The sequence below is a fragment of the Colobus angolensis genome, unplaced genomic scaffold, assembly GCF_000951035.1.
Source record: "Colobus angolensis palliatus isolate OR3802 unplaced genomic scaffold, Cang.pa_1.0 Scaffold158, whole genome shotgun sequence".
Lineage (NCBI taxonomy): Eukaryota > Metazoa > Chordata > Mammalia > Primates > Cercopithecidae > Colobus > Colobus angolensis.
In genome coordinates this window covers 10,854,856-10,876,601 of record NW_012114688.1, presented here as the reverse complement: position 1 = coordinate 10,876,601, position 21,746 = coordinate 10,854,856, and the positions used below count along the sequence as shown (strand labels likewise).

The 21,746-nt window shown below is 38.2% G+C and overlaps 1 long non-coding RNA gene across 1 annotated transcript in view; it reads right to left on the bottom strand.

The window, feature by feature from the left end:
• Positions 1–18,933: 18,933 nt before the first annotated feature.
• LOC105508127 overlaps positions 18,934–21,746 on the bottom strand; it is a 12,894-nt gene continuing 10,081 nt past the window's right edge. The window contains exon 3 of the long non-coding RNA XR_001001209.1: positions 18,934–19,052. This is a non-coding gene — a long non-coding RNA (uncharacterized LOC105508127). The remainder of the gene's footprint in view (positions 19,053–21,746) is intronic.

Genomic DNA, 21,746 nt, shown 5'->3' with positions numbered 1-21,746 from the left:
AAAATAAACAAAAGTTACAGACACACTGTTGCTGTACTGAAAGAATGTGGGCTGGAATGATTAAGGGAGTTTAAGAACATTCCTCAGTCAGATAGGGAGAGAATTATGGCCCTGTTAAGTGAGCTCTTGGTAATTATTCAGAGCAAAGTCAACAGAATTATTTGCCACAGATAATACAGATAAGGGACCTGATAGAGTAAGTAGATTACCTCCTTTAGAGGTAATGCGAAACTATTTGGTAACATGAGAAAGAAAGTGGAAGAAATAACACTTCTAGAGGTAACTAATGCTTTTCTGAAAATTCCTGGGTTTTTCCAGGGATCTCAGCATATTAGTTGGGCAACTTGATTAGACTCTGTGTGGATACTGATGTCTATGCATAGTCAACCACTAGAGAAGGTGCACTATTGGATCACTGGAGAACTATAAAAAGAATCTTAACTATTAATTTATGCAAAGGATTCTGGTAAGTTGTCTTAGATGAAGAATATGGTGCTAAAATTGCATCATTTGCAATCCTTGTTTGTGTGTGAACACAGTGTCACACTTTCTGGACTGATGATCTACTTTTCAAAATTTGGCCAGTGGTTCAGCCCTTTGAAGTAGTTATAAAGGCATCATCACAATATTTAACCAAAGTGTAAAAGATCATCTGGGGCATCTCAGATTATTGCCAATTGAAAATCATAAGGGTGATCTGAAACACAGCTTTAAAAATGCTACTTGAAACTCCCAGATGTCAAATACTCCACAGGAGATGGAAAATAAACAAGTAGACCTTTCTCTCCACCACCCATTTTCCCTCATCCCTACCATATGAAATAACAAACATCTTCAAATCACCTCCAACCAAAATGCAGCTGTTGTCTTCTGTATGTCACTTTCTCTGAGCCTCCAATGCTGCTCTCACCTCTAAAGCAAAGTACAGAAAATCGTTGTCTGCTTGGAGTTCCTAAGGCATGATATTCATCACCCGCTAGTATGGCCTTTATCCTATAATGTTGCAGGTACTAAAGTAAGTGTTTGTTTTCCATATATGACTTCAGGCAAAGTGCTGAGTGTATTCCTTGAGTCCTGGGACTTTGGACTCATTACATAAACTTGTTGAATATTGGAGTTTCCTCTCACAGGATGGACATTTGCTCCCCACTGAGAAGTTGAGTACTGAGCCCTGGGTAATTTTAAAACTACTCCACATTCATCAGGACCTTTCGAAAAGTTTTCTTTGTCCTCATGAGGGTGTCACATTTGAAGATAACCAACGAGAAACTACTGAAGTTTTTAAGATAATTGACTTTCTCCAACTACACGGAAGACAAATAATTTAACTTAAAAAATAAGCGAGCCAGTTATGATAGCCACGGAAGATGACGGTCTGGGAAAAAGATGGCTTCTCTGAGGCAAAGGGGAATGTGCCTCTCTAAAGCTATATGTTGCAGAGGTAGATTACATCAAATCTGGAGTATTACACTGAGATACTTATAATGTTTCATTAATCTGGTTTAACTCAGCATAGGCAATGTAATTTGTTTATCCAGATCCTAGAGTATTAACAGATTTGTTCAAAACTGAAATTTCTAGGTTGATTTTGAAGATTCCAGATGTTCCATTATTTATTCAAAATGTCAAATACTACATCATATACACTCTTGGGGTTAGGTTTTCATGTAAGGCTAGAGTAGGATAAAATATACTGCTATGTATCTTTTAATAAAAGAATTAACAAGAGAAAGATATTTGTCTTCTATTCAGAAAAACTATTTAGCACTCATAGAGCTTTGATAAAATCAGGATTGTCAGAATTGTGATTTCTGGAGAAACATTAGAATGATCCAAGCTTCACTGCACACCTTTGAAATCAAGCTCCCAATGTGCAATTCCAAAGCAAGTGGGAGCTGGGGTTTGAAAACACTGTTCTAGATTAACTGCTTTCTTGTTGGAGAATATGCACAAGAAAAAAACTGGAAAACTCAAGAAAGAGACTAAAAAGCCTACCTTTGTACATTTCAGGGCAATAATTCTGTAAATTTGTTATCATTTGCAGTCTTAATAATTCCTACTCCCAGAACCAGCCCAGCCTCAGAAGTCTGCATTTTAACAAACCTTCATGTGATTCCGGTCTTAGGCTACCATTTTCAAACATTTCCTGTGGGCTTACTTTAATAAGAATGTGGCTGTTGTTAAGCAAAATGCTTTGTGCTATGAGAGGAGAACGAGAGTTGAAGCAACAATATTCAAGGTGTGCAGCATGGTTTCACATGCTGTGATTTATTGATGATGATAAGTGATAGGTTATTCTAATCAGTCAAATTATCCATCAGCTATTAGTGTTGTGTTCCAGCATTGAGCATCCCATGGTCTGTGGATCCCTTTTGACTTACAAGCTAGTTCCACAATGAAAGATCAGAGTTGTGCCCTGATAGCAAAATTGGTGGGGATAATGAGCATGCCATTTTCTCACTGACATTCTTCTGTTAAATAATGTAGGTAATTTAATTTGTATGGATATACATTCTTTCTAAGGGACTTAAATATATTCCAACTCTCAATTTTTAAAGTAGCCCATAAATAGTTAATAAACTGATCTTCATGCCAAAAGGTTCCAAGAAATTCTTCACACATATCACCTCATTTAATCCTAACAACAGCCCTATGAGATAGATATTAAGAATATTCCTATTTTACATCTAAAAAAGCAAGGTGTAGAGACATCAAGAAACTTTGATACAGTCATGTGGCCAGTAAGTGCTGGAATCAAGATTTGAACTCACATCTTTCAGACTCTAGACTCATGTGAAAGAACTAAAGGTACATTCAGGCCTGGCTGATTCTCCCAAATTGAATAAAAATATGGGGAAATGGTCATGTTTTATTGTGTGGTTACATTTAGACTAAGGAGCAAGAAAGCAGCTGCTCCTTTTCTGGACCAGGAGAGAATAATAGAGAGTGGTCTTCATCTGTCTAGTTATAATCTATGGCAGTGATGATGCTTAACAAGCAGTGGTTCACAGTTTAAGTCCTCAGCCTGAGCACTGCCCACCATACACCTTTCCAGAGAGTATCACATGCATGTGTAATGGAAAAGCTCACATATAAGTAAGGGGGCTTCTTGTTTAATTTGAAGTATATTGCTCCAAATAGTTTTCTGTTTGTATATCAAATCATCTGGGCAGATATATGAAACTGATCGGTTGAGAATAGGTGGACATTTTTGAAACTCTCAAAGGCAAACAGTGCAAGGTCCATAACTGTAAGCTACCAGGCAAACTGATGCCACCTCCTGGCAAAACCAGGACATTTTAGACTGTGAAATTACAGAGGAGGAACAGTCAGTTATGAATACAAAATGCTAACTGCAAATCACTTCTCTGGCAACTTCAGCTACCAGAACATAGGCAGGAACTAGAAAATAATAATTTTAATTAAATTAATTAAATTAAATGATTTTAATTTAAATTAAATAATAAATTAAGTCATTTTTAAAAAATTGACTTCTGAAACAGTAAAAGAGAAATCAAAGCCCACGTGCTTACCTTATACAGAAAAGCTTGGCTGTCACTTAGGTATTATTGACTTCTACTTTAGAAACAATTTTAAGAATCAACCCAAATGCCCATCAATGATAGACTGAATAAAGAAAAGTGATACGTATACACCATGGAATACTATGCAGCCATAAAAAGGAACGAGATCATGTCCTTTGCAAGGACATAGATGGAGCTGGAAGCCATTATCCTCAGCAAACTAAGGCAGAATAGCAAACCAAACACTCCTTGCTTGTGAGTGGAAGCTGAACAATGAGAACAATGGACACAAAGAGGAGAACTACACACACACACACACACGCTAGGGTCTTTTGTGGGGCCTGGGGCAGGGGGGAGGGAGAGCATCAGGATAAATACCTAATACATTTGGGGCTTAATACCCGGGTGATGGGTTGGTAGGTGCAGCAAACCACCATGGCACATGTTTACCTATGTAACAAACCTGCACATCCTGCACATGTATCCTGGAACTTAAAATAAAATAAAGATTTTTTAAAAAAGAAACAATTTTAACAAACTTGGTAATCAGCAATAAGTGGAGCAAATGCTAGTGTTAAGCACATTTATAGCCCCAGTAATAGCTGACAACTGATGGAGAAAAAAATCTTAAAAACTATTTCTAAAAATTCAAAAATGGAAAGTTACCACAGTGTGAGAATCAAAAAGGGTAATAGTTCAAAGCCCTGCATATCTCCTGGTTATAAGGGTATCACTCTACTACAGCCTATTAGGTTCCATTGTATTACTGATGGACACATTAGTCATGGTCCACCAGAAAGTCATTCATTAATATGCTGTGTACTGTTTAAAAGGGAGGGAAGGATATAATCATTTGAGAAAGCGGCAAGGATAAAGACTTTTCACTGTTACCTTTTAATCTTAGGGCCATGTTGTTTTAGTCAGCTCGGGCTGCCATAACCAAATACCACAGACTGAGTAGCTTAACAGAAATTTATCTTCTTACAGTTCTGGAGGCTGAAAGTCCAAGACAAAGGTGACAGAAGGCTTGGGTTCGTGAGGCCTCTCTTCCTGACTTGTAGATGGTCTTCTTCCCACTGTGTCCTCACATGCTCTTTCCTCTGAATGCATGCACTCCCCATGTCTCCTCTTCTTATAAGCACACTGGTCCTTTTGGATTAGGGCCCCACTCTTACCACCACATTTAACTTTAATTATCTTCTCAGAAGCCCTATCTCCAAATACAGTCATATTGAGGATTAGGGATTCAAAATACGCATGTTGGAGCGGGGGCGGGGGGGGGCAACACAATTCAGTTCATAACAATATGAACATAATACTTATTCAGAAAAATGAAATGAGTTTGAAATGAGTTTGAAAATAAAAAGGCAAACATTATCCCGCTGCCTCCCCCTCCTCCAGTTTATTGAATGTCTACTATGTGCTAGGTGTATGGTAGTACTGGAGGAAAATTAATCACAATGGAGGGAACTCACAATAGAGTAGCAAAACAAACAACAAGCTGTTTTAATATTTAATTTCCTGGGAAAGTGAACAGTAGTTTTCAAATGATATTTCTAAGATGTTGCTGTATGCAATGTATCAAACATAGTATATGAGGTATGAAGTATTCTGTTCTCTTTTCATCCTTGTCTACTTTTATTCCTCTTTTCCTTTCTTAATTCTTTCTCTCCTCTTATTTCTTGCTTACATTTTCAGTAACTCTTCTTGTTCTGGATTAGGGCTTCTCATTCAAGTAGCCTGGAGACCACTGAAAGCTTCAATTCACTCTTGCCCATTTAAGAGAATTTAGGGCTCAGAAAATATTCTCACTTTTATCTCACGCTCTTTCTTAGGATGGAGGATAGCAAGGATTCTAGTTTCCACAAAGGACTTGCTTTCACTCCTTTACTTTTCCCATGTTATTAATATTTCAAATATCTTCGGCTTACCTACAGAAATTTATCCAATGAAGTATGATTTCGTAGTCAAATAATTCTACAAAGGGACTGAAGAAATGCAATTCTGGTTTCTCTCTTTGTTGTAAAGACCTACAGAAGGCCAAGAAGTCAAGGCAAGTGGTGACAATTTTGAGACCAGTGTCTGCAAAATGCAGGGTTTCTGGCTTACAGTATCACTTGCCACTCTAATGAGATCTTAACTCACTAGCAAGCGAAAGCAGTTGCTGAACAGATCTAGTAATTTCAAGGAAATGTTAAAAGTAATATTTTTATCTTTGATTTGTGAGTTAAGCTTCCTGTTTTAAATTTGTTTTGCCAGACAACCAAGGTACGCAAGGGAGGGCATAGTCTCTGTTCTGCTGCAATAAGCCTCCTGCACACGAGACAACGAGGGATGGGTTATTAATATCCTATAATTTGCTGAAAGTATTGAAGCACAGCTTTATATCAGATTTTTCTTGTTCTTCTTCTTCAAACCTCTTGTCATTTCTCTTATCAAGATTCGACAGCAGTAGGCCCATAGCTCAGCTGCCTATTTATACTTCAGCACAAGACTAAGAAAACATTTCATCGCTATAGATAACTTTCTAAAAAGTTAGATTCCTATTTAATGTGGAAAGTTCAAGATTTGCCTGCTTAAAATTGTCAGTTAAGCAGTCACTGTGGAAATTACATTTACTGAGGGGAGAAGACAAGATTGAAAGGACAGCAGATGTCATGCAAATGGCCTTCGAAGTAAATTTTCTAATGGGAACATTGAAATTAATGGCCATAAAATCGACTTGAGCAAGTTCCAGGCTAATGACCAGCTGCAGAGTAAACATACCTGCATCCTGACCACCCCACCCTTCCTATTTTGCTCTTGCAAGTGAAGATTTCCAGTGATATCAAAATGTCCCATGTTGGTTGGGATGAAAATAGTCACAAATTAGAGTCCTATTGTCAATTTGCATTCCAACTTTAGAATATTCTTAATCTGTTTAAATTTCTGGCTGTTCAGCTGAAAGACAAGCTCACCTTTTAAATTTGCTCAATAAACACAATGTTCTTGAGAGCTAAAATTTTAGTGATATGAAGACATTTGTGACTTGAAGGCTATTTTAACTGAAGATGTTTATCTTGCACAATGTCCAGGGTTTCAACATACTGTGCTTGATACATAAAATTCAGTGCAGTGGGGGCAGCTGTCCATGTAGACATTGAGATGTATGTTTTGCTGCTTCACTATTCCAAGGATAGTGTGTGTTTCATTGTAATAGATGACAGGGGAGGTGGGTAGCATCTTAAAAGTGTTAAGCTAGAGGTTATCTGTCTAGTGATTCCAAATCACAGCTTCACAGCTAGTTCCAGGCTGGCTGCAAAGGAACTTGGTAAAAACACAATGTTACAGATCCCACCCCTGGGAGGTCCTGAAGTAGACCCTACAGGTTTGAAGATTTTTTAGGTTCCCTTGGTGATTATGATGTCTCATCAGGATTGGGAACCATTGCTGTAAGTCCAACACGTCATTCAATACAGGCAATTCTGTTCTGTCATCATTTATTCTTCCAAATCACAAACTAAAGCTTCCTGGGCTAATGGGCAAAATAGACACAAAAACAGACTACTGAAACTACATGTAACTTGGTAAGAAGGCCATTACCAAAAACACTGCTAACAGAAAAACACCAGCATAGTTTTTAAAAGGTTAAATGCCTTTAAAAGTGGATATGGTAAATATAAAACTTAACCTTGAAAGAAAGAGGGGAGTTGGTTTGATGGAAGAGCATGTGAGAAAGGTTAAGTACTGAGTTTTTAAAACCACAAATATTGGGAAGAACTGCACAAGCACGTCCAAGTCAAAATACCTGGTTAAACTAAGCTAAGATGAACCTGGACAGAAGAGACATGGGATACCGCATTGTGCTACATGGCTGTCTGTTTTCAGCAGCATGAGGGCAAGTTACATTCAGCGAGGGTTGCTCAGTAGTGCAAAAGATTAAAGAGCTGATGTGAGCCCAGAATGATCCAACATAACATCTATGTTATACTAATATTATTCCACTAGCGACCAGCTAGATAGGCACTTTGTCACATTTAGAAACACATGTCATGATATCACAGATCTAAATCAATCATCCAGATGGCATGTCTACCAAATGTTTATTCTCTTCTACTGGAACACTTCTGCCTGAGATAGCCTCATCCATTTTTGGACAGCCCTCATAATTAAAAGCTCTTCTGTATTTTGAGCTAAAATTTATTTTTCTGTAGTGCCCATTCATTTATTTGAGTCTAATTGTGTTTCCATGTGACACAGCTTTTCATATACTCAGAAATGGCCATTTTCCTTCCCCTTTATCTTCTCTTCGCTAAGCTACGCATCCTTCAATTTTTCGCATGCTTATCACATGGCATTGTTTACAGTCACTAATCACTCACCCTACCTCCCTTTAAAATGGCCAGGGTTTTGGTATCCAGAATTATTCACCATAATACTCTGAATTTGGCTAATCAATACAGATACAACTATCAGGTCTTTTAGGATAGACATTGTATTTCTATGGAAGCAGAGCAAGCTAAATAGATTCTTGGCAGGAAAATGACATCATGGGCGCATATTTTACTTGCAATCACCCATTCCCTAACCTAGAGGGTACCTTCTATCCTCAAGGAACACCCTCCTTCTCCTTGGTTGCAGAAACCTAATACAAAGCCTCTGTGGCTACCTGTTCATTGGCAGAGAGTTCTGCCTGGCCTCACCTTTCCAGGTCCTTCTTCATACCTCCCTAGGCAACAGCTATTTATGATTCTAGACTCTCCCTTGAAAATTAGATCATTCTTATCACATACCATTTTAGACTAGCTACCTAATTTTGGACTAGTATGTTCCTGAAAATATTTTTATCTCCCTCATATGGAGGAGAGATCATGCTCCTGATTGGAACCCAGGCATTCAAGTTACCTCTTACCAGTCCCTCGGGTAGCCATTCTGTCCACAAAAGGAACATGAATAATCTTAAAGCCCTAAGCATGTTTTTAACATGCACTTCATTTAAATCACATCTCTCTAGGCTCAGCAATAGAGGGGCTTTTTTTTTTGGCACACAATTATTGGGTAATACATTCATCCCTGTAATACTTTATGCTGTTATATTTGCCTATCATGTTGTGGTCCCCATAGTTCTGAAGTATTATCCAACACATTTGTTACACTTTACCATCTGTATCACTTGCTAATATGATTTTCATGACAGCAATAGATTTTTCTAAGTCATTAGTAAAACTGTTGAGGAGAAAAGACCAATGACAGATTCTTGTGGGTTTATCCCTAGTAACTTCTATCCATATAACATCGATCCATAAAACCACACTGTTTGGGTAACTGCTTTAATAAATTATAAACCTATAAAGCCAACAACTCAAAAGTACACATACAATTAATAAGTTATACTAAAAACTAAAGTCATGGAAAAAGAAGAAAAGCCTGAGAAATTTTGATAGATCAAAGGAAACCAAGGAGGCATGACAACTAAATACAACATGGCATCCTGGATGGGATTCTGGAATATAGGAAAAAGATACTAACGGAAACACTGGTGAAATCTAAATGGAGTGTTTACATTACTTAACCATATTATACCCATGTTCATTTCCTAGTTTTAACAAATGACCATGGTTATGTAATAAGTTAAAGTTAGAGGAAGTTTATTGGTGAGGGTTATATGAAAACACTCTGTACCGTCTTGTAACTCTCTGTAAATCTCAAATTATTTCAAAATAAAACATTTTAAAAGCTTAAAGTATTTTTGAAAAAGGCAAAAAACACTCTAAACCCATCATTTCCTTATTACTTATCTTATTATCTGTGTACTTGAGGTTATTTATTTCTACGGTATCTATATGCATACATTCTGTTTTTTTTTTTTCCTAAAGAGCTAGTTGTTAAACACTTACCAACCCACCACTCTTCAAGACTTTCATTACTAATCAGAAACATGGTAATAGTCTTTGCTCATGTCTTGACCATAGTAAACATTTTAATCAATTGATTACTATGGAAGAATCTGAGCCACTGCTATACTTATAAACAAAGTGATTGTGTGATGATGTAGCTTTGGAGCTCTTGTTTTGTTTATTTTGATTTTTAATACACTTTAATTTTAAGCCAGTTTTAGGTTCACAGAAAAATTGAAAAGAAGGTATGGAAAGTTCCCATCTACTTCCTATCCCCATGTGCATAGCCTCACCCATTACCAACATCCTCCATGAAAGTGGTACATTTGTTACAGTTAATGAACCTATATTGACACATCCTTATCAACCAAAGTCCGTAGCTTACAGGAGGCTTCACTCTTGGCATTGTACATTCTGAAAGTTTGGATAAATGTACAATGACAAGTATCCACCATTATAGTATCACATAGAGTAATGTCACTGTCCTAAAAATCCTCTGTGCCCCACCTACTCATCCCTCCCTCCTATCTAATCCCTGGAAACTACTGATCTTTTTACTGTATCTACAATTTTGCCTTTTCCAGAATGTCATACAGTTGGAATCATATAGTATGTAAACTTTTCAAAATGACTTCTTTCACTTAGTAATATGCATTTTAAAGTTCCTCCACACCTTTTCACGGCTTGATAGTTCATTTCCTTTTAGCATGTTTTAGCACCATTGTTTGGATGCACCACTGTTTGTTTATTTTAGATCTTTTTTATTATTTTAATCTATGTTAAATCTATCTGATAAATTTCTGAATTGCTTTTCTGCATTATCTTGGAGATCACTGAGTTTCCTTAAAACTGCTATTTTGAATTCTTGGTCAGAGAGTGAACATATCACAGTCTCATTGGGGTCAGTCACTGATTCCTTGCTTTCTCCGTATGAGGAAGTCATAGTTTCCCATTTACTGTTGTTTCTTGTGGATGTACATCAATATGTCTTTCTATTGAATGATTTGTTATTTACTTCAGTCTTCTGTCTGACTTGTTTAGATTTTAATTGGATATGTTTGCTTAGAGATTCTTTGTAATTTATCTGTTGGTTTTCTTTCTTTCCCACCACCCCTCCTCTCCTGCTAGGTTACTGCTTTCTTGGCACTAGATGTTGCCTTAACCCCAGGTTTGTCTTGATTGTAGTAAACAATCAGAGTGCCACTCACCTCAAATGGTGGAGGTCTCAGAGGGGATAGCCCAGTAGTGTGGGAAGGCTGGCTAGGGTTCATGCCCACGGGATATATGGAAAAAAACCTTCTACAGTGTGGTGCTGCTGAACAGCCACTCTGATTTGGCTTCTCCTTTGGCTGAGTTACTGAGCAGAGTTTCCAGCGCTAGGGATGGTAGTCCTGTCTTCCCCCTTTGTCTTTGGCCTTCTCCTTTGTCCTCGGGGATATTTCTCCCTTCAAGAACTCCTGATGCCTCCTGCGGGTTGAGGCAGGGACAAGTCTCTCTCCAGAAAACTCAAGATGGAGGGAAGCTGGGTGTTAACCTCAATGTCACTTTCCAGTGTCGAAACTGTGAGTTGGGGAAATTTTCACACACTAGGTGCTATACAGATTGTGGAGAGCAATGTCTCAGATATGGAAGTTTGATTCTCTTACTGTGTGCTGGAAGTTGTTTCACTTCTCTGTGGTCCAGGAACTGTCTCCTCTCGTATGAGTTCTGGGATACTGCTGGTGATAATCTCGGCACCACATATTTGCTTTTTAATTTTCTGTTGCAGGGAGTAAAGCTAGTTTGCTTTTATGCAGCCATTTTGGAACTGGAGGTCTAGGTTTCTTTTTGTGTAGATTGTCTGACTGCATTTTCTACCATGGCTACATCCTTTCTAAAGCAACCAGGTTTTTCTGAAACCTGTAGTTATTTGAGGAATATTTTAAACACTAAAACCATAAGGATCACTAGGATTTCCCTGTTGCACACACAAAAAATTACATCATTAACCATCCCTGCGCAAGCAATCATTCAAAGCGTTACGAACCTAATCACTCCATGTCCTGTATGTACTGGTTACAATCTTTCCTACCTAATCCTGGCATGGTCAGAATCACATTCCTCATGTTGACTATAAAATTGCCATGATATATCCTGCAAATGCTTTTCTGAAATCACACACATTGTGTCTATCGCAGTCTATTGACTAACTGGACTAGTAACTCATTTTTTAAAAAAATTAAGCTACTCTGATGAGATTTGTTCTTGGTAAACTCCATGATTATATATCACTTTCTTCTAAAAACTATGTGAGTTGGCTCCCTTCTTTATTAGTTTGGTTGCAAACTCTGTGAGACTCAAACAAATGTGAAAGAACTGCAGAAAACTACTTCCTAATTGTCAGACTTGCATACTGTGTTCAGAAAAACACAATAACAAGGCTTGCTTCAGAATTGCTTCTGTTTACCTTCATTTTGATCAAAAGCAAATAATTAAGAAATTTTCTCTCTGGAAGACTTCTAATAAGCATATTTCCATTATCTTTAACCACATAGTGTGAGCTGACTTTCTTTTCTTACTGAATCCTGTAATGTGGATGTGGACATGCATTAATCCAGCCACGGCTGAGCAGAGCTTATCAAAGACAAGAATCAGGGGTCCTCCTCCCTCAATACACAGATTAATAAGTGCAGGATGTAGCCTCCATGGCTAAAGAGTTGAAAAGAATGAGAAAATCTGGACCTCTTTTTATCCCAAGGGACTAGATATTATTTATGTTTTTAATGTAACTGTGTTTTACTGACAGCTGAATATGTGACAAATTGGAGGACAACTTGAATAGTGAATTTCACAAATGATAATAGATACTATTTATTGTGTGAAATACTCTAGTATACACTGCAAATAAATTACCCAATGTAAAATAATGACATTATTATCCCTTTTTCATGGATGAGGAAATTGATATTCAGAGATGCAAACTTGTTCTAGATGACCAGGGTGGCAACTGGTCAAGCCAGGATTTAAACACAGGCCTGTTGGGTACCAGTCTTTATTCTATCTCTCTGCCTCTCTCTTTGGCTCTTATTCAGCTAAACTACTGAGCAATAAAATGGGGGACTCATTTTTGTGCAGTGAGAGCCACATGAAGTGGTTCTCATAGACTATTAGTAAAATCTTTCAAACATAAATGTATGGGTTCATAAATTATTAATATGTACTTGTGATGCTATAATAACATGTACATTATGAAAGATACAAAAGTAGAAAATTTGTAAACTGCTATAAAAGTTAAATATGTTCTAGTATCTTCTTCTCTCATCTAGTGGGTAACCTTGTATATCCTTTTAACCTATGACCTTCCTCACAACATAAAGGTTACCCTTTGCTAAATTTAATTAATTATATGATATCTTGGTATATTCTTATAAAATTATTTTAAATAAATGTTTTTACATGACAGTTTATGATTCCAAATTCAATTAATAGCAGGCAACACTGGCTACTTTTTATTTGTAGGTGACATGAAAGGAGCATGTCTCTTGAAGAGGATCAAAGAGTGAAAGCTAAACCTAATTTCTCACCGATCCCATGCCTGTGAAAAGTTCAATATGTATTGAGTGCCTACTATATCTCCCTATAACAAGTTCCATAGCCACATTGCACCATCAGGGCAGGAGTAGCAATAGCATCATTAACCAGTAGGATCTGTGGGGAAGACTCCTGAAGATTAACAGAAGTTATAAATCATTGAGCTCCTTGTGGCATTGAAAGTGCTATGTTAACATTTCCTAACTCAGATCTGTCACCTGTTCTGTGCATCAACTGTGGATTTACACTAAATGACTGAAATGTTAAGAGTTTAGGCAAAACAAATAATATTGCAAGTGAAAGTTTCCATTTTTCACGAGAATCATTTATACTGTTGACAGGATACTTTATGCTTATCTAGAATATGATGCAGGCTATACTCTTCTACCATAAATTCCCAGCACATGTGGAGTGAGAATTTTTCAGAAGAATAAACATACTATTGGTAGCACAATTTGTCAGGAGTGAAGAGTGCAATTAGGGTGATGACACTACAGAGTGAACCCTGGATGAATGACCACCTTTATGGTCTTCATGGTGATGCAATTAAATGTTCTTTTGTGTGCCTTTTTTTTTTTTGAAACAAAGTCTCACTCTGCTGCCCAGGCTAGAGTGCAGTGGTGCGATCTCCACTCACTACAACCTCTGCCTCCCAGGTTCAAGTGATTCTCCTGCCTCAGCCTCCCAAGTAGCTGGGATTACAGGCGCATGCCACCACACCTGGCTAATTTTTGTATTTTTAGGAGACACAGGTTTTGCATGTTGGCCAGGCTGGTCTAGAACTTCTGACCTCAAGTGATCTGCCCACCTCGGCCTCCCAAAGTGCTGGGATTATAGGCATGAGCCACCATGCCTGGCTTTTTGTCATTTTAGTTTACTGGTTCTAAAGTTGTGTTGGGTGGAGTTCAAGAATGCTGCCTGCTACAGGGGTGAGGTAGGAGGAAAAAGAGCAGGAACCTAGCCCAGGGTGCTCTGGGCCTCCTTCTCTAACCAGAGCAATTCTCTTCTGATCTGTTTTATATACTGGAGATCCCTAGAAGATTCCATTCAAACAACAGGGTCCATTCAAACAATCAACATTTTGGTTAATTTTAAAAATTAACCAAAGCCCTGATATATGTTGGCCATCTTAATGTTATCTTTAAAAGTAAAATGTAAAAGCTTCCTGCAGCTCATTTTTAAAACTTGAAGCAAAAATTTGAGCCACAAAGCAGATTTGATGAAACTCCAAGAGCAAAGAAGAATGTTTAAAAGTTCAACAAATTAATAATGTTATAGCTTCTACGTATGTTCCAAGTTGAGATAAGAATACTTGGATCACCCAGTTAGAATTTCAAGTGGAGATATACAGACTTAATCCCTGCTGAGGATGACCTCCATGACAAAGTCACCCAGCCCGGCACACATCTGAGTCTTCATGCAAACATATCTGGAGGACTGATAAGGGATGTATGGGGTTTTGAGCTCTCAGTCACTGATTATCAATCTTTGTGGGTGCTTTGAGAGCAAAATCAAGATAGATAAAACTTCTAGCATATGGGGGAAAGTACAAAAATTAAAACACACTGAAAGAGTCAATGACCTTGATCTGAAGGATTTTTCTGCAAAATACACTGGTGAAGAGGTGTCATTTTCACCTTAGCTGACATTTTAGCCCATCAGTGCTGACAGCCTGCTCAAAACAGGCCTTGTTACAGACCTTTACTACAGGCAAGGCAATGAACATGCAGTCCTAGGAAGTGTTAAGAAACTGCAATTACAAGCATATACAGACTGCCACAAACCTGGGGAAACAGAAATTGTTTTGACCTAAGTGAATTAGTCTCTCAAATAGGTCTAGTGCCTACACTCTAGAGAAAACTCCTTACTTGGTCCAACCAATCCTATGGCTAAATAATGTACAACAGAAAAATACTGTCCAGCTAGGAAGGTCTATCTGCAGCTCACCTTTGCCCTTGTTAAATGTCCATCCTGAAATAGCTTCCTGCCTTTATCCAGATCATCTTCATTTATCAAGAACTAAATGAAATGCCCCGTGCTCTTTAATTAGTTCTGTTTATAGTAATTTCCCTCTTCTCCAAATTCACTCATTCTTTCAACAAATATTTACCGAACACCTACTATGTGCCAGGAATTGTAGTTGCTGTGAATACAATGGTCATTAAGACACACAAAGGCTAGATTTGTGTGAGTCTGCTGTATGATGTTTCCACAATGACAACATTGGTAATGATGCATTTCTCAGAAAGTATCCCCATCATTAAGTAACAGATAATGTATGTACACACACATCTACATATATATTTATATACTACAACTTCAGGAAATAGTGCTATGAGGAAATATCAACCAAGGTAAGGGGAGCTGGTAATAGCCACTGTCTATGTGACCCACTTTCAATATAACACCTTGTATTCTGATTTAACTTTTAATCTGTGACTGTTTTGTAAAGAGTCTTAAGGGAGAGATGTGCTATCTTCATATCCTCCACAAAGCCTAGCTCAGGTCTTACAACAGGTTTTCAATAAATATTTGTCGCATTTCTATTAGCTGAGATCCACTTACCAGTATCATGGAGAGGGATTTTGATCTAATATTGACTAATGGGCTGGCTTGAACCCCACGCAAAGATGAGACTCTTTGGGATGGTTTGCAGCTGCCATAATGACAGATGCTAATCTAAGTCACAGAAATTTTGTTTTGAAATATGCATAGCTTTCATCTATGCAATACATATTGTAACTACACTGTGGTGGTTCTTAAGATATAACACCTATATTTTCTCTATTTTCTGGAATATCTCTGACTCCACATACTTATATTATCTTCAAAATAAAGTTTGTAGCTATGCTAAACTTGTTAATTATGTTGATAACTTTAATTTTATTTAAGAATTCTGTACATAAGTAAATCCACGAATCATGGGGATAAAACACTCTAAGTAAAACAGTGTCTATGCGTCCTCCTCTTCTGTAATGTCTTCAATTTACTTTTGTAACCAAAATCTGAATGGCATGTTCTTTATGCCACTCTTTGCTCCATGAGTCAGTTACATTTTCCAGTAAGTCTATCTATTAAATATCTTTGAATGTCATGACCATAGGACTGTCATGAGTGAAGGATGTGGAAATGCAGGCAATGATGAAATGCTGTGCTTGCCCTGGAGTGTGATGACCAGCGAGACACTTAAAGTGCTAACTTTATCAGCAGCTCTCATTCCCCTCCAACTCATTATGATTCAGAAAGCAGAGCATCCTTTCAGGATGACCTTCACATGTTGTGAAGGTTGTAGTAAACAGAATGTGTGATCTGAAGTCAAATAAATGGGATTCAAATCCTAATTCTGCCATTCCCTGGACAGGTGACCTTGGACAAGGTGTTCCATCTCTCTGAATCTGAGTTGTCATGATGTAAATGGGCATAACAGTAAACAGCTTTTAGAGCTGTGGTGAGGATTAAATGATACATGATATGTAAATGTCTATTAAATGCCTTGCGCATAAAGGGCTCTCATTATTTTGTCTCTGTTTTTATCATTATTTTTCACTTCTAACCACTTTGTGCCAAGTATCGAAATAGGAATTTGAATAAGATACCTTCTAAGACTTCAAGGAATTTATAGTTTAAGTCTAGATAAGGAAAGATAAATATAAGTAGATAATTCCAATGAATAAGTGGTAGAAAGTAATGAGTACACTGCTGGAAAGGTGCCCAGATTAGTTTGGGAGCTTGAAGGAAGATTACTGAACTTAGGGGTGTGAGAAGCCTTCCCACTGAGTATCACATAGTAGATCCTAAGGGGTACATTCAGGTAGAATGGGGAGAATGGAAGGGCAGTCCAGGCACAGGGAAGAGTATGATTAAAACCATGGAAGCAAGGCATAGAATGGTATGTACAAACAGCTACAAGCCATTCAATCTTGCTGTCCACAAAGTCTAAGACAGAGAGTGGTGAGCACGGGAAGATGAACTGGAAAGATAAGTGGGCAGCAACTGATGGGGTTAACTCATGGAGCTATGTCATGGTAAGGATCCTGAATACCACCTGGTAGAAAATTGATAGAAAATGCAAGTAAAGTATTTAAATAAAGAATTGACCTGGCTATATTTATTCAGGCTGGAGTGTAGTGGCACAATCACAGTTCACTGCAGCCTCTGCCTCCTGGGTTTAAACAATTCTCCTCCCTCAGCCTCAGTCCTGAGTAGCTAGGACTACAGGTGTGCACAACCAAGCCCAGCTAATTTTTGTATTTTTTTAGTAGAAACAGGGTTTCACCATGTTGGCCAGGCTGGTCCCGAACTTCTAACCTTAAGTGATCCACCCACCTTGGCTTCCCAAAGTGCTGGGATTACAGGTGTGAGCCACCATGCCCAGCTGACATGGCTATATTTAAATAAACTATATCATATTGGTGGTTATGCACAAAAGAGATGGGATGAAGAGATCAGGAAGTGGAGAGACACAATATTCTGAACTAGGGCATGGTGGTAGGGATGGATTCAAGAATCAAGAATTAGGTAGGGCTTAATATAGAGAGGAAGAGGTAAAGGAGAACCCATAGGTCTCATCCTAGGTGATAGAAATGCAATGAATTTAGAAAGTCCAAGGAAATTGTGAAGCTTGTACACTCACTCTATCCTCCAGGATCCTGAAATATCCTACAATTATGGCAGTAGTTGGAACGGAGAGTGATAGTGAAAGCTAGAGACTTCCATGAAATAAAATGACATTAGGGCTCCATAAGCAACAGTGTACCAAGTATACTGTGGTATAGCTTAGTGGGATCAACCTCCCAAAAGTATGAATTTTACACAGGGTAAATGCAGGCCTGTGTGAAGTGACAGTGGGTACCTGAGAACACTAGTAAACACTCACTCCAACTTTCCACCTGTAGTGTGCACATTATGCAAGAATAATAGCTCTACTCAACAGGTCTGGAGGGATGGACTTATACTGGGGGTTTGGCCAGGGTTCAGGCAAGACCTAAGAGGAAAGCAATATTCTCTGAAGGGAGCTTAAGGGTTTAGGAGGTTTGCTAGCAGTAGCACAAGATTTTCCCTCACTCAGACCTATTAATTCCCATACTGCCTTCAGTGGTGCCAATATTAAGCGCTCTCTAATCTATTATCCCTTCCCCTTTTAACAGAGCAGACTATTAACTGTTCTGGCCTCTGCAGCCACGTGCTCCTCTTTACTGATGCAAAGATTAATGCCCCTAATATATCTCTTTTCTGAGAAGTTCCAAGCACCTCAAAACTCATCATGGTGGATGAGCAGCTTTTAAACTGTTTGCTCCTGGAGCCTCAACATAGCCAAGATAGTGAGTATCAAGGGGCTGTGGTCACGAATGATTCTCCTGATGGGGCGGTGTGCAACTGCGACGGGGACCCTCAGGGATACATCTTACTGTTATTTTACAGGTACCTGAAGATGGCGTTACTCAGAGCATCCCCTCACTAAACAAGACCAAACTGGCTGAGTCTGTCTAAGAATTTCCATTACTTTGCAGCATTGCAGGAAGACTTGCTAATGGTTCTGAACTTCTGACTTTAAAATCGCTTCTTACTGAGAATGTATGTGAATGCTCTGTCTTGGCTAATAAAATATTTACAGGGACGGATACCTGTAGAAACCATCAAGAGTTTATATAAATTGAAGGAGAAGTTGCATCCTTGACTATATATAAATTCAAAATGATAAATATATGTTTGTAAAACACACAGAATTCTCTTTATCCTCTCAGCGTTGGTAGTACTGCCCTTTCTTCATCAACTTACAAGGTCAACACTAATAAACGTATCTACTGAAATGTGTTATTCAAATACAGAGGTTATTGAAAGTACAAGCAGTACAGGAACTAAAACTAGATTCATTCTATTTATTAAACCCTGCATTCAACTATACTGGGGAAATGGATGTGTTCACAACAATACTTTTAAGAAAACTCTTTCCAGATAGCATATTCAAGGACAGAGGCAAATCCAAGATTTTTACTTTAGGTTTATCCTTCTCACAAAATAAGTCAGCCATGATGTTCACGGTGTTGATGCCTCCTCTTCTATTTTTGGAATCCCTTCTTGGCTGTTTTAAGAAAATAAAGAATTAACTTTAGGTACACAACTAAAAGACACCTTGACATGTTACCTGGTTGGTGAAATTATTTTGAGAGTGGCCTTGCCAACCTTGTAAAATGTAAATGAAAAGCATACTAGTATCGACCACAGACTATTTATGGTATGATCATGTGAAATTGCAGAAGCAAAGAGACTGCTTGCTTTTCAGGAAGGCTGGATTGGCACAGAACACCCTTTCCATGGGTATGTGTCCTGGCTGCTTTTTGGAATCAATTTTAGGGCAAAAGCTTGCGAGGCTAGAGGCAGGAAATGGAGAAAATCTTGCATAAGAGCAGTTTCAGTGATATAGTCACTTTTTCACAGAAAGTAAGAGAGAGGACACTAACAGCTTATTTAAATAGAATGACTCAAATTGGGTTCTGTGAACAAGGATTTGACAGAGCCCATGCTAAGCACATTTGCAAACAGAGAACATGAGGAAACTGCTTGCATCTTTGCTTTTGTCTTTCAGAGTTGAGATTTTCCTTTTCAAGCGCTCTGAGCACCCCTGGTGCCTGAAGACAAGTTTGTGAATGTTCATACCCAATTGAGAATATGTTGACATTTACATTTCAATAACATTTGCAAGATTAATTTTGTTTTTTTCCACTGCTGCTGTGTGCAATGCAAAGAGCTTTATATCTGTCCAGAATAATCATGGTTTTTACAATCTGTAGTTATGTCTACAGGCAACAGATTCAGGCAGGAACCTACAGAATCAGGAGTTTGTAAGTTGTAGAGTTCGGCAACTCTGCAGACTTGAAAAGTCCTATGCAAAAATAAGTGTCTGTGAACTTTCAATCCTAGCATACAATTAAAAGTGACAGGTAACCAGTGTTTCCCCATTGGCCAGTGAAACATGGCTGGGTTGGAGATGTTATCTAAGCTGTGGTAGTTATGGAATGAAGCACCAGTTCTCTCTACTTATCTAGAGTTAAATTTGTTTATTGAAGTTGAAGTCCTACTTTTTTTAAAACATAAAGGTCTAAGCTGGACATGGCGACTCATACCTGAAATCCCAGCACTTTGGGAGGCCAAAGTGGGAGGATCGTTTGAGCATAAGAGGTGGAGGCTGCAGTGAGCCATGATTGTACCACTGCACTTCAGTCTCGGTATTAGAGTGAGATCCTGTCTCAAAAAAAAAAAAAAAAAAAACCATGAAAGACCAATTGGTCTTTATCTTATTTAATTTTAATTAAATCAACATTTATTAGCTGTCTCCTATGTGCTAAGCAAACTGTAAGAGACATACAAATGATTTACACCAAAACATTATACTAAGAGGATAATCCATGTGACACTATAGTGCATAAGAAAAAAAAGAGTCTGATATTAAAAACGGAATCCCAATATTTTAGTTCTAAAACCTTTTCCTCAATGTATGATTAAGAAAAATACTAAATGCAATGTTTTTCTTTCTTCTTTTGAGAGAGATAGGATCTTGCTTTGTGGCCCAGGCTAGTCTCAAACTTCTGGTCTCAAGTGATTCTCCCACCATGGCCACACAAAGTGCTAGGATTATAGACATAAACCACTGTGCCCAGCTGCTGAATGCAGTTTTGTAATTGTTGTTATTATTATGCAGTGATCAGCCTTTGAGAAATGGTGTCCTGTGTCCAAGAACACCAGGGAATCCTGTAAAATATCCTCTGTTGTTGAATGCGGAATCTGTTCACTGATGCAGAGATAGCATCCATCACTAAGAAACCCTGAATTATGTATTCTAAACTGGCTAATTGCTGGTCTCTGTATGCCAGAGGTCTTCAAATTTTCTTACTTCTGCCCCCTAAAATAAGTAAGAAAGACTAGATACTCCTGTACATATCCTTAGGCTGTTACCTAAAACACTTCACTATTAGTTTAAGTAGGTGAAAAGACATAATTTCAGCATATTATAAATACTTATAAATATCAAGTCTTGCTTCCTTGCTTCCTTCCTTCCTTCCTTCCTTCCTTCCTTCCTTCCTTCCTTTCTTTCTTCTTTCTTTCCAGAGTCTTGCTCTGTCACCAAAGCTGGAGTGCAGTGGCATGATCTCGGCTCACTGTAACTTCTGCCTACCAGGTTTAAGTGATTCTCCTGACTCAGCCTCCTGAGTAGCTGGAATACCGGTGCATGCCAACACACCTGGCTAATTTTTGTATTTTTAGTAGAGACGAGATATCACCATGTTGATCAGGCTGGTCTCAAACTCTTGACTTCGTGATCTGCCCACCTTGGCCTCCCAAAGTGCTGGGATTACAAGCATGAGCCACTGTGTCCAGCAATATGAAGTGTTTCATTACATTTTTAAACAAATGCAATGAACAATGCCATCCCCATTAAGCTACCAATGACTTTCTTCACAAAATTAGAAAAAACTACTTTAAAGTTCATATGGAACCAAAAAAGAGCCCGCATTGCCAAAACAGTCCTAAGTCAAAAGAACAAAGCTGGAGGCATCATGCTACCTGACTTCAAACTATACTACAAGGCTACAATATCCAAAACAGCATGATACTGGTACCAAAACAGAGATATAGATCAATGGAACAGAACAGAGCCCTCAGAAATAATACCACACATCTGATCTTTACCACAATACAACCATCTGATCTTTGACAAATGTGACAAAAACAAGAAATGGGGAAAGGATTCCCTATTTAATAAATGGTGCTGGGAAAA